This window comes from Salvia hispanica, chromosome 1 (assembly GCF_023119035.1).
Source record: "Salvia hispanica cultivar TCC Black 2014 chromosome 1, UniMelb_Shisp_WGS_1.0, whole genome shotgun sequence".
Lineage (NCBI taxonomy): Eukaryota > Viridiplantae > Streptophyta > Magnoliopsida > Lamiales > Lamiaceae > Salvia > Salvia hispanica.
Window position 1 is genome coordinate 8768917 of NC_062965.1, and position 14547 is coordinate 8783463.

Below are 14547 nucleotides of genomic sequence, written 5' to 3' on the forward strand. Positions count from 1 at the left end.
ATTTCCGTTTCAGGCACGATGCGGCTGGTAGACCCGGCCACACCCCTATCCAAAAGTGCACGGGCGGCAATCAGACAGTTGGCCTACGGAGGCGCGGCGGACATGTGGGATGAGTACCTCCACATCGGTGAGACGACTTCTCTGCAATGTCTGAAGTATTTCTGTCGGGGCGTGATAAACATTTTCGGTGAGCAGTACCTTCGAAGCCCTACTCCTCAAGATTGTCGGAATTTGATGCAGATGCACGGGGAGCAACATGGGTTTCCCGGGGTGTTAGGAAGCATAGATTGTATGCATTGAGAGTGGAAGAACTGTCCGACTGCCTGGAAGGGGGCCTACACGACCGGCTACAAGGGAAAGAATCCCACGATGATCCTCGAGGCCGTAGCTGATTACCGGCTGTGGATCTGGCATGCGTATTTTGGGGTAGCCGGGTCGAACAACGACCTCAACGTCCTCAACTCGTCGCCCCTCTTCAACGAGAAGTGTCAGGGCATCGGTCCAGCCGTCTCATTTGTGGCCAACGGCAACCGGCATGATATGGGCTACTACTTGGCGGATGGGATATACCCTAGGTGGCCCGTCTTTGTGAAGACGATCAGGCACGCAAGTGATGAAAGGAAGGCCTACTTTGTGGAACGACAGGAGTCGGCGCGCAAGGATGTGGAGCGCGCATTTGGTGTGCTCCGGTCTCGATGGGCGGCAATTAAGGGTCCAACGCGTTTGTGAGATGTCAAATGCGTTTCCCACATAATGTACGCTTGCATTATCATGCACAACATGATCGTCGAAGACGAAGGCGTACAACTGACTAGTTGGGCCAATGACGATGAAGCCGGCCCAAGCCACGGAACGGCCACCCCTAGCGTACGACGTGGGGTACCTCTCGATGAAGTCGGCCGCCTCAAGGAATTTGCCGACATGCGCCAAGTGGATGCTCATATTCAACTCCAAAAGGATATAATTGAAGAATTGTGGGCACGGAGGACTGCACGGCGATAGTTTTTTTTCTTTATTATGTAATTTTTTTTTTTATCTATGTACCTTTTTTAATGCAATTAATGAATTTTCTCATATATGTCTCGTAAATTTAATTCCGTAATTTAATCGTAATTTTAATTCCGTAAATGTAGTATTTTTGAATTATTTTTATTGCGGCTGGCCTATGGCTGGCCTATATCTGATGTGGCAGGTGGATTTTTAGTGCTGCTGACGTGGCAGGGAGAGAGAGTGGCTGGCCTATGGCTGACCGATTTATATTGTGGAGGCTCTAAATAAAGTATTAGAGAAAGACGTGAAGTGGTTAAAAACTGTTAGTAATAAAGTAGAATACAAAAATATTTAAAAGTTAGGAGTAACATAAATCGAAAGTAACTTTTCATAAATATTTACAAGTTAGTAATAAAAATTGATAGTAACTTTTTATTTTTACTAATGAATCAAATTTTAATGGACATACAAAAATAAAAATATAGAACTACTTTTCATTTATAAAGGGAACGTTTTTGTAATTTGAGAGTATGATTTAAGTCTTATAGAGAAGAACGGGTGGGGATAGACGCAAGAGGCGTCAGTTTCCAGCGGCAGGATTGTTGTTCTATGTTGCAGTTTGGGTTTCAGGAGTTTGAAAAAAACAATATCTTACATAGAAAAAAAAAAAAAGACTAAGAAACTAAATTTTGATTTTTTATTTCTTGAATGAATTGATAATGACAAAGTTTCTATAGGAAAATTAAAATATAAAGCACTAAACGGCATAATACAATCCAAATAAAGAAAAAGAAATTACACAAAAATAAACTAAAATTGAAATACTAATTAAAACTTTAAACCGTATTGTAAAAGATAAGCCGAGTCGATGAGTCATCTTTCCACAAGATGAGATATACCTCGGTGGTGCTCTCGGACTAACGTGTCGTCCCCAAAGATAAAACGGCTTTGTCTCTGAAGTAGCAGTCTCTGAAGTAGCAGCATCACTAGCAACAGAGCTCCGACGAACTGAAAGATGGCGAGGGCAGAGCTTCGACAGAAGAAAAATGCTTAGAGGGACAGAGAGAGTTTTTGCTATAAGTGTAGAGATTTCAAGTGTATCTCGAAATGTCTTAGTGTAGAGAATGCAAGACTATGCATCTCTTTTATAGGCAATGGGGAGATATAGAGTCAATTCTGCCATTAAGGCGGATTGGTAACAGTAGGCAGTTAATATATTACTCCCTCCGTCCAGCAATAGTAGTCCCATTTCTCCAAGGCACGGGTTTTAAGAAAATTTTGGAGTGTGTAATAAATGGTGTATTATAGTGGAATTTGGGACCCAACTCAAATGTGTTAAACATTTTTGCTTCATCTTGCATTCAAGATTGAAAAAGAAGCTGCCAAATTTTTTTTTTCTGCATTGCATACCATTTCAATGAACAAACACATAATGGAATTTTTAATTTCAAGCTGCCAATATATTCATGGACATAAATTAAAAACTGAATTTAAAAAAATCCTCAACTTAAACAAAATGTTTTCCATTACTATCAAAATGAGTGGAAATCTGCTCCAAATCTGAACCAAAATTTCAAATCAACCACCATCCATGGCATAGCTTTCAGATCTGTTATTTTCCATCCGAAATCCGAATCTTAACCCATAGAAGGGGGTTAGGGTTTCAGAGTGTACTGGAGAAGAGGAGGAGGCGGCATTTGGGAGGAGGAGGAGGAGGAGGCGACGGCGGCAATTGGGAGGAGGAGGAGGAGGAGGAGGCGGCGGCGACGGTGGCGATTGGGAGGAGAAGGCGGCGGCGGCGATTAGGAGGAGGAGGAGGAGGCGGCGGCGATTGGGATAGTGAGACGAGAGTGAGAGAGAATGAGGGAGAGAATGATGGTGAGAGAGTGAAATTAAAGTTGGGTGGGGGGATGTTTTTTTATGGCAATTGTGTAAATTAGTGAGAAGGAGGAGGGTAATTAAATTGTCCAAATATGGTAAGTAGAACCGGGACTCCTATTCCCGGACGTCCCAAAACAGAAAAACGGGACTTCTATTGCTGGACGGAGGGAGTATTTCTCACTCACTGGGAATTGGTTTAGATAAAATGCATATACCACAATCATATACTCGAAGCATAGATCGATTATAAATAATTTGAAATCTAAAATATTTTGTCACTTGTACAACCTGGTCAATTTGTGTTGACCGGACTACGATTCTGAAAGGAGGCAGGTTTGTCATACACTTCAGTTTTGTGCACGCGTGGTGCGTTAACTTGGTCAGGAGGGTGCCTAGCTAGACCTAGTCTCGTCGTTGATTATGACTTAAACTAGGCCATAACTTAATGTGACATGCGAAAATAGACAAACATTACCTATTTGTGCACCTGAAATGAAAAGTGGCATACTGAAATTTACTAAAACTAATCTAATCAAAAGGTAAAAGAAACAAGGGACCACTACCCTAACTAACTACCTAGTTGATGCACTTTTTATTAGCACTAAAAATACCTGCAAGTATACACGGTAGATTTAATATAGCTAAAGGTCAGTATTGGGATATCGAACACGGGGAATATAATTGCAACTGGCTATCATGTACTAAACGTCAAATACTATCTAGAGAAACAAGAGTTTCGGTGTGAAATTTATAAAACTAGACATAAAGTAAAACAATAAAAGCAAAGAAGATAGAATTAGGAAAATAGAGGAATTTCAAGGATAATGATTTCACTAACTCTTAAGTTATTCTAATTAGTTCTATGTTCATCCGACTCAAATTTTACCACGATCTCTCCCTATCATGCATCAATACTCATGTCACAATTATTGTCTGAACATATAAGATAAACCAATCAAAGCTATCACCGATCAAAGATTGGCAATAATCAAGGTAACGGCCAATTAGTCGAACAAAAGTACAAGAAAAATCAAGTGGAAACGAGTTCTGAACATTAAACATAAAAAGAACTATATAAAAGTCAAATACTATCAAACCTCAAAATTCTATTGTTTAGCAATCCATAGCCAGATGAACTAAAACAATAATTAAAGTACGAGACATGAAATAAACAAACAAAACCCAAGGATGAATCTTGAAGTCTCCATGCTCCTCTTGCCTTGCTTCAATCTCCAAGAATGATGGAAGAATTAGGTTATGGAGTAGAGAAGGAGGATGGAGGGGGAGGCTATGGAAGGGTTGAATTCTATGAATGAGGTTACCCCATATAAGCTTGAGAAGGATTTAAATTTAGTAATAAGTTTCCTCCAAATATTAGGAAAGATGTAATTTTCGTTCCCCATAGTAGAAGGAAAAGATTTGGCTTCACAAGGTAATATCTTCTTTCATTCTTCAAATTTCCGCCTAGACTGCAGCTGGCAGCTTTGCGCGACTTTGGTAGAATGGCCATAACTTTCTCCACAGAACTCCGATTGAGGTGATTCTTATATCATCTTGAATCTGTTTTCAATACGAAGAGAATGGTGTGTAGAACGCTCCGATCGGATTTCAGGATCGCCGGTAAATTGAGTTTGAAGACAGCTGTCGCGCGCCGCATTTTTGTGGCGGGCTGCCACACCTTGGCCGGCGGTCGCCGCGCGTTGTCCAGAAGCTTCTGACTCCTTGCGGCGGTCGCCACGCACTTCCCGGCGGTCGCCGGGTGTGTCTTTGTCTCCGCTAAGTGTTGTGATTTTTAGGGTACAATTTAAGTACACAAAACAAGTAATAAATCCCTAAAAATACTACCTCTGCAAGTATACAGACGTGCAATGCAGTATAAAAGGTGTCGAACCCACAGGGAGGAGATTAATTGCTAAAACTAGTTAATCCTACTAAAAAGCAGTAAAATAGTTTAATTTTGGGTTTTTTGATCTAGAGGCGAGTGAAGGACGAAACGAGAAGGAAAAAATACAAGAGAATCACGATAAAGAGGGAAGACTACTTCTAGCTTGTTTCGGGTTGCTTGTTCACATGAATCCTAAAGTCTAATTACTTTCCATTATTTATCGGGATCGTGTTGATTTTACGCTCTCACGCAGCTGATCACTGATCGTGCAATTTTACACCTAGGATAAGCTGCTCACGTCTCCTAGGCTCTACTCACCAACCCATCACTCCTACAGTCGCATAGTAAGCTCGCGATTGGCTTCTAAGAACGTTCAACACACAAGATCCACCCAGGACTATCCCCTGATCAGTTTTAGCCTAGGGTTCCTTATCTATGTTAGCTCCCTACTCCAAGTTAAAGAGACATTGAAGTTAAGGCCATTACCGGATTAAGTTTCCTAGAAAAATCCAACACGGATTGAAATAAAGACATAGATAAGAACCAAAATATGGAAATCAATCAAAACACAATCATATATTCATATTTACAAGCTTCCCTAACTAACTAGGAGTAATCCCTAAAATCTAACCACTCATGGTGGGCAACAATACAAAAAAACAAGTAAATGCTATCATATGGGCAAGATTAGAGCAGAATTAGCCTCAAGCTTCTTCTTCTTCCTCCCAAAAATGAACTCCAAGCCTCTTTCTCTCTCTAAGAATCGCCTCTAGCCGCCAAAAGATGCATTAGAAGTCGTGCCCTAGCTATTTAAATAGTTAGGGCCCGAAAAACAGGCCCAGTAGCATTTTCCCGGTCGGGCAATCTGCACCTTGAAAAACGCCTAATCGGGCGTTTTTTCATACTCTCGATCAGGTCGCGCGTTTTGACGCCCGGTCGCGCGTTTTGCACAGGTCGCGTGTTTGCACTACATTGCGCAGTTTTCGTAAAAAAGCCGTATCTTCTTCATCCGGACTCCGATTGAGGCGTGCGAGGTATCCACGCGAAGCTCTTTCGAAAGTGAATGGGATGGTGGACTTGTAGAACCATTTTAAGTTAATCTTGCAGGACTGATTACTGATCAGATTCAGACCTTTGTTTTCTTCCCCCTCTCTCTTATGGATTGGTCTTTTGTCCTACAATATATCAAAATGAGTCTATTTTTCACCTAAAAATGTGTGTTAAGACAATACAATAAAGGACTACAATTTGATTCACATCACTAAGCACGGTCGCCGGAAGTGTTGCGGCGGTCGCCGGACGCCACCTGAAGCTCTCCAGATTTCCTACTTCGCGTTTTAACTCCCTTTTTTTGTTCAAATATGCACATTTCTCACAAAACATGTCAAAATACCAAAATAGATAAAATATGCAAATAATGGACATGTAATGCAACTTTGATATTAAAAACGGACCACAAAATGGCCTTAAAATAGTGCAAAATGCGAGCGTATCACTAGTGCAGAAAAGCTGAAAAGTAACAAGGACGAAAAGCATAAAGCATATTTTGGTCCCATGTCTGATTTGGACATTTTCTACTTCATCAAGCTAAACTTAATAAAATCGAACAACTTTCATGGCTGAATCTCGAAGCTCGGAAACGTAAAAAAAATGCAAGATCTAACTCGGGAACACAACGGAACTAGATTCTCTCATATCTGAACAAACTGACTAACAGACAAGGATTTTCTTAACAGATAGCTAGAGATCATGCAACTAAACCGAGGAAGACATGCAAATACGTGAAAACAGTAGATCTATTTATAACAAGGCATAAACAAAAAGAGCAGGTAAATCTAAACCAAGATCGACTCAACATAAACCAAAGAAAGCATGTCTTGACTGCTGCTGCGTCGACTAAAATGGAAATGGCATGGCTGGATTCCTACTATTTATAGGGCAGTTATTGGAATCATGGATTAAATGTGTCCGGTCAATGGACTTTAACCAAATAAATGTGATGAGACATTTAATTTTTTTTTTAAATTAAATAATACAGCATCGATCTACGTTCCACTTAGATGATCGTAGTATATTCACTTTTTCAAATCCGATTCCCGGTGAGTGAGAAATAGTGGATTAAAGTTGGACACGATTGAGCTTTATTTAAAGCTTGGAGTCTTGAGTGTAGGGAGCAATCAACTAGTGTTAGTTGTCCCACATTGGAAGTGAGAGCCTCCTTTTGAGGTGTATAAATTAAGTAATCTACTACACTTAATAACTTCTAGTGGATCAAGTCTTTTTGGACCGTCATGATCAAGCTGGCGGACTCCAGGTGACCTGATCAAGCTGGCAAAGTCTAGCGATGTGATCAGGCTGGAGCTGGCACAGACCAGTGAACTGATCAAGCTTATTGCAGACTTGATCAAGTTGATACTTACTTCAGGATGTACATGTCCAGATACATCCGGGATTCAAAATCCGTAACATTTTGTAACCCCCGACGGTTACAGACTCTGTCTTTATGATCCATGATGACAACCATCAAGGTTGTTGACCTCTGCATGTGGATTGAGCCTATAAATAGGCTAGTCATTCTAGCATTGAGAACAACGAACACTAGAATTCACAAGCATTTGCATCATAAGCTCTCTCCTCTCTCTGCATTGTTTTTATGTCAAGAGCTCTGCACTCTCCTCCATCCAGTTTGCCGGAGCTTTGTTGATTGCGGTGCTGCTTCATCAGAGACGTAAGCCGTTTCATCTTTTGGAACGACACGCCAATCCGAGAGCACTATCGGAGCGTATCTCGTTTTGCGGAAAGAGGCCTCCTCGACTCGGCTTGTTTCCACTATTTTACGGTTTATTGTTTCAATTTCTACGTTGTAATTTCGTTTTAGTTTAGTTTCCTTTATTCTTTATTTTGGATTGTATTACGCCCGACTAGTGTTTATCTCTTATAATCCCAGAATCCCCAACAATCGTAAGAAGAGATACGACTTGCCTTTGAAGGGATTTGGACCTATAAACTGAAACTAAAACTTTCGAAACTTAACACCTTTGCTGGAGATGTCGACTGAATCCAACACTGTTGCTGCCACCACTCCGGCCACCACCATCACTGCCACCCCTTCCACCATGTCGACCACTGCTCTGGTCAACACGTCGTCGATTCCGACGATGATTCCAACCCTTGGGTTCACCTCGTCATCAACAAACTCATGGGGGTTCTCGAACCCCTTCCTCACTGGTGGATCCACCTCGAGTGGATCTGTTGGTTCCACTTTTAGTGGATCCTTTAGCGGATCGAGTGCGAGGCCTTCGGGTCTCACACGAGTGTTGGGACCTTCGGGTCCGGTACGACCATGGCGGGCTCTGCACCCAACAAGAATGGTGGGGGCTCTATGCCCAACCACAATGTTGGCTCCTTCGGGGGCAACGGAATTGGTTCCTATCATGGACCAAGCGCGGCACCATTGACACCAAGAATGATGCCACCTGCCGAAAAGCCACCAAAGTTGGAGGATCTGACTTCAAAAGGTGGTACCAAAAGATGTTGTTCTACTTGACAACATTGGGCGTCGCCAACTTCATCACGGAAAACGAGCCGCCCACGCCAATAGATCAAGAAACGAGGCTTGAGATCATGGCAGACTATGAAGCTTGGCGCAAATGAGATTATCTTTGTAAAAATTTCATTCTAAGCGCATTAGATGATAGCTTGTACAATGTATTCTCTGCTGTAACCACATCAAAAGAGATGTGTGAAAGTCTAGAAAAGAAGTACAGTATCGACAATGCTGCAGGTACTGAACATGTTGTAGTATCCAAATTTATGGACTACAAAATGGTCGACTCTCGACCAGGTCATGGAACAAGTTCAAGAGTTCCAAATGATCATCCACAGACTCGTGGCTGAAGGGATGACCTTGCCCGGCAACTTTGTACGGTGCATACTTATTGAGAAGCTTCCTCCTAGTTGGAAGGACTTCATACACTACCTCAAGCACAACCGAATAAGGATGACTCTTGAAGACTTGATCGTGAAACTGCGCATTGAAGCGGATGTGCACAGAATTGATCAAAAGGCTAAAGGTCCACTTGAGGACAAAGCCAACTTGTTGGAGCGGGACGGTCCCTCCAACAAACGCCCTCGCCCAAGTCGTCCCAATGAGAAGGACAAGGGGAAGGAAAAGCAGCCTTCAGAGAAATTTCAAGGCGAGTGCTACAAGTGTGGCAAAATTCCCCACTTTGACAAAGACTGCCGCAGCAAGATGAATAAGCCGACAGCACACGTAGTTGAGAAGAAGTTCAAGGACTGGGATGAAGATGACCTCATTGTCGTGGTCACTGAAGAGGTTAACCGTGTTGATAACAAGGGAGGCTGGTACATCGACATCGCCGCTACTGCTCATGTCTGCCTCCTACACTGCTGTTGAAGGGCGAAAGATCAATATGGGGAATCAAGCATCGTCCAAAGTCCTCGGCATTGGAAACGTGATTCTCGTGATGACGTCTGGTGTCACAATAACTTTGAATGATGTGATGCATGTCCCGGACATCCGCATGGACCTTGTGTCAGGATCAATACTAGTTAATAAGGGGTTTAAACTTGTATTTGAGTCTGATAGGTTTGCATTGTACTCCCTCCGTCCCATGCTACTCGCACTTTTAATTTTAGGCCGTAAATTTGAGATTGATTTTTTTGTGTAATTAAATTAGAATTTTAAGTGTAATGAGACGTCACTTAATAAAGGACCTCTTAACTTAAACTAACATATTTATTAAATGCATTAATTCTAACTTAAACTATAAATAATGTAAGGAGTTTGTGACGTGCCGAAAAGTAAAAGTGCAAGTAACATGGGACGAAGGGAGTATAAGTTTGGGAAATCCCTCAAAAAAGGTTATGTAACGAATGTACGTGATTTAAGGATAGTGCAAACTAGAGGTGGTAAAAAGTACTTTATCACTTTTATAGATGATTGTATGAGATATTGCTACGTTTATCTTTTAAGAAGTAAAGATGAAGCAATTGAAGCATTCAAAAATTATAAGAACGAGGTTGAGAAGTAACTTGGTTGTAAAATCAAAGCGATTCGAAGTGATAGAGGAGGCGAGTATGTAGCCCCTTTTGAGGAATTATGCAACGCAAGTGGTATAATTCATCAAACAACTGCTCCACATTCACCACAATCTAATGGTGTTGCAGAACGCAAAAATCAAACTCTAAAAGAGATGATGAATGCGTTGCTACTAAGTTTAGGATTACCCCATAACATGTGGGGGGAGGCTATCATGACACCCAACTATATCCTAAACAAAATCTCACTCAAAGGAAAGGACATCACTCCTTATGAGTTGTGGAAATGAATGAAACCATCCTACAAATACCTCAAAGTGTGGGGTGTTTGGCGAAGGTGATGTTTCCCCCGCCCAAAGAAGTTACAACTGACCCTAAAACAGTTGATTGTATCTTCATGCACTAAACAGTAGTGCATATAGATTTGTTGTTCACGAGTCTGAAATATCGACTATAACAGTAGGAACAACAATGGAGTCAAGGAATGCAGCATTTCTCGAAAATACATTTCCTTGCAAGGACAAAAAAGAAGTTACAATCAATTTTGAGAAGAGAATTGAAGATGATGCCACTAGTTCTAAAACAATGGATGAAGCCACTAGTTCTAAATCAGCAGATGAAGAGCCTAAATCGCGTAAATGAGTGAGGCCTGATCCAAGTGATGCAGTCTTAAGACTTGGTAGTAGAGTCAGAACACCAAAAACATTTGGTCCTGACTACATTGCTTTTATGTTGGATAAAGAACCAACGTCAATAAACGTAGCCTTTGATGGCCCAGACGGGTTACATTGGTGAGAAACTGTTCAAAGCGAAATTGACTCAATTTTGCTAAACGCCACTTGGGTGTTGGTTGATCTACCCGAAGGTGCTAAACCTTTAGGGTGCAAATGGGTACTTAAAAGAAAATTTAAGGCCGATGGAACAGTGGATAAATATAAAGCCCGACTGGTGGTATAGGGTTTTAAACAAAAGGAAGGACATGACTTCTTCGATACCTATTCACCTGTAACGAGGATTACATCTATCCGAGTGCTTCTCATGATTGCTGCATTGCACAATCTTGATATTCATCAAATGGATGTTAAGACTGCGTTTCTAAATGGTGAACTAGAAGATGAAATCTATATGGAACAATCCGAAGGGTTTGTAGTACATGGACAAGAGAAAAAGGTATGCAAACTGGTAAAGTCCCAAGCCACTCGTCTTCTACACCAGCTTTATCTAAAGCTATGAATTCTGATTTCATTATTGATTGGACTATACATGTGTGTTTTGTGGATTTCCACAAGACAGTACCACCTTTGATTGTAAAAACATATCCACTAGTAGAAAGTGAGTGTTTGTTGTCGGATATCCAATTTGCATCACAGTACCCTTCAAGTACCAGGGGTATCTCGAGAGGTGTAGCTCATAGTTTTGAGAATACTTCAAGTACCTCAAAACGCATACAAGAGCCTTCCAATGCTCTTTGCTTGGATTGCTCGTGTAATGACTCAACTTGTTCACTGCACGGGCAATATCAGGTCGAATGCAATTAGTCAAATATATAATATATCCAATGACCAGTGCATAATTTCCTTGATACGAGTACAAACTATCAATGATGAATTGAAGAAGCTCTATGATACGAGCATAAACTATCAATGAAAAGTGAAAGATTCCTGAATACAGCATAAAATACTTATCAAAGTGAAGATCGTGCAAGAAGTGTCGAAAAAAATCAATACTTAACTTGAGAGGGGGGTATTGGAAAGATAGAGGTGTCTCAAGTATGTCGGGAAGAGAAAGCGTGGAGTCCCAACTTGTTGGAAAGAGGAGATAGCATTTATAATGTAGAGTTCCAATAAGTATAGTTCCTAGGTATATTTATATCTAGAGACCTATAAATAGCTACGTACTATGTATCAACAACAACAATTCAAGCTTAATACTCACTCAATCCCTAAAGAGTATGGACAATGGGTCCGGGATGAGTTTTAAGAAATAGGGGGTAAAGTAAGAGAGGGAAAAAGAAAGGATAGTGAAAATAATGTTAGTGGAGAGTGGGGTCCACATTATTGTAATGGTGTAAGTTGTTAATGGTAATGGTATAAATTGTAAATAAAAAGATGTGTATGGGTAATATGTTGTTTGACTTTTTAAAATTAGAAAGTTCATACTTTTCAGGGACAGATGAAAAAGAAAATAGTTAATACTCTTTGGGGACCGAGGGAGTGCAATGTAGTCCTTAGAGCTTTTGAGTATCTTTTATTTTCTACATTTTACTTTTCAACAGATTTTAGGAGGAGTTATTAGATATGGTAAGTAGAGAGAAAAAAGGTAGTTCAATATTCCAGTGAAGAAAGATGAGAGAATGATTTATTTCCAAATTAAAAAGCGGATATGAGACATGTCACGACCGCACTTTGCTAAGGATTTCAAAGCCGGGAAACCGTGACTAGGGGTGGGAAATAAGAAGAGGGGAACAGAAAGGGGGGATAAAACAATGACTGAATATTCACTTAGAAATAAGGGGGAAAACAATTTCTAATTAACTTTTAATCATAAGAACTTTAATGAAAATCTTACTACTCAATAATTATTTATCAGAGTATAGAAGGACGATACGCAGCGGAATGAACGCGGTCACATGTACGGAGACATGCACCGCCGAGAGCCTCTACTTAAAATAAAAGGAAAATCATAACTCTGCTCAGCATTCTCCACCGTCACTGCTCAACCTGCACATTTAGAAATATATGCAGGGCTGAGTATAAAAATACTTAGTGAACACATTGCCGAAATATACATACATAAAATGAAAATATTGTCATGCAATCACAGTAACACTCGAGGGTTTTCTCTTAAAAGCCCCGAGCTTACTAAATTCTTTGGGAGCTAAAATTCAACTGATCAGTCTAAGTTCTTTCTGTACTTTTGCCATATCTGAACACCAAGTACCGTGGAGATGGTGCTCTCCCACGGTCACTTACATCTTTCTCCAGTCGGGGAGGTGGCCACCTCCCATCGGCCTCCACTTATATCATCTTTGTGCCGTGGAAGGTGGCCACCTTCCAACGGTCACTTGTGTACACTAATCCGAGTAGGGACACCACCCTCACTCGGATCCGAATTCGATTCTTATGTTCCAACCAAACAGATAGGCTTCATACACATAAAATAAATCATTTATGGCAAGACAACATCATTTGCATAACTAAATATCATCTCAAAATATTTGATATTTTATCCACATTAGTATGTAGGATAGAAAAGTTCACCTCGTTCGTTTAATTTCCTTAACTTGATTTTCTCGTTTCGACCTTAACTTGCGGAGATAGCCTTTTTGAAAACATCACAATATAACATACTCCCTCCATCCCTGTTTCTCTTTTCTCTTCTCAATTTGATGTCTCGAATCCGGAGCTACAAATTCCAAATTTAGAAGTACAGATCATGACTCCAACTTCTTCTCTCTCTCGGTCTCTCTCCTAATTCACATCTCTCTCTCTTTCTCACAGAAAATACAAGTCAGAAACAAAACAAAACCAACTCCCATCTCTCTCATCCCAAAAACTTTCCCCCGGCGAAAATTGGCGCCGCCTCACGTCCTTCCGTCGAAGACCAGCCGCTGCTTCTTCCACCGCCGCGGCGCTACTGCCTCTGGCCGTCGTCTTCGTTTCACACGCCGAGCCGCCGCAAGTTCCATCGCAGCCGCAGCCGCAGCCACACCTCCGTCGCTACTCTTTTCTCCCGGCAGGTAAGTCCTCTCCTTCAAATTCTTATTCTAATCCTAATTCTCTTAATCGATGTTGATTTGTTTCTTGGGGATTAGATTTTCAGTTGAGACAAAGACTAAACTTAAAAGATTGAAACTTTGTTCAGAGCACACGATGATTCAGAATTATCCTAAATAAATGCAAGGAATTCATTGCTAAGAATTGACCGATGATTACCTTCTTAGACGGCCGAAAACTCTCTTCTCTAACTCAGTTCTTTCTCTATATTTTTTCTTCAAGGTTTATGAATGGTGGAACACGTGTGATGTGGTAGAACATGTATATATATATTGGTTGTTGCTGATCTAAATCCTGGTGACTCACGGCATATCGTGGCCAGATTTCCTTGTAACAGCTTTGAGTTGAGGAGTATCACATGCGTTTAAATCTTGATTGGGCTTCTCCAAAATTGGACTCAGAATAAAATATGTTTTGGGCTCATAACAACTGGGTTTCAAATTGGGCTGGCATTAATAATTGTTTGGCCCAATAGTAAAATCCTACTCTTGGCTAAAGAAACAAAGGCGAAAAATTTTCAGATGCACAAACGACGTCTTTCGATGACAAATAAAAAAAGTAGAAAAAATTTGGGGTATTACAAGACAAACTAAAAATGAAAGATTGACATCTTGAATGGAACGGAGAGAGTATGATTTGAAAAGTTCTAAAGTCCAAAATGATCCCAACAAATTCTACTCCCTCCGTCCCACCTAAGATGACATACTTTCCTTTTTAGTTTGTCATAACTCCCAACCAAGATGACACATTTCTATTTTTGATAACTTTTCCTCTCCAATTAATACATTCAACCACCTTTTTCTTTCTACTATTAAATACTCCCTCCGTCCCCGATTAAGAGTCACACTTTTTCGTTTCGGTCCGTCTCCAATTAAGAGTCACACTTCATTTTTACCATAAATAGTAAGTGGTCTCACATTCCACTAACTCAATTCACTCACATTTTATTATAAA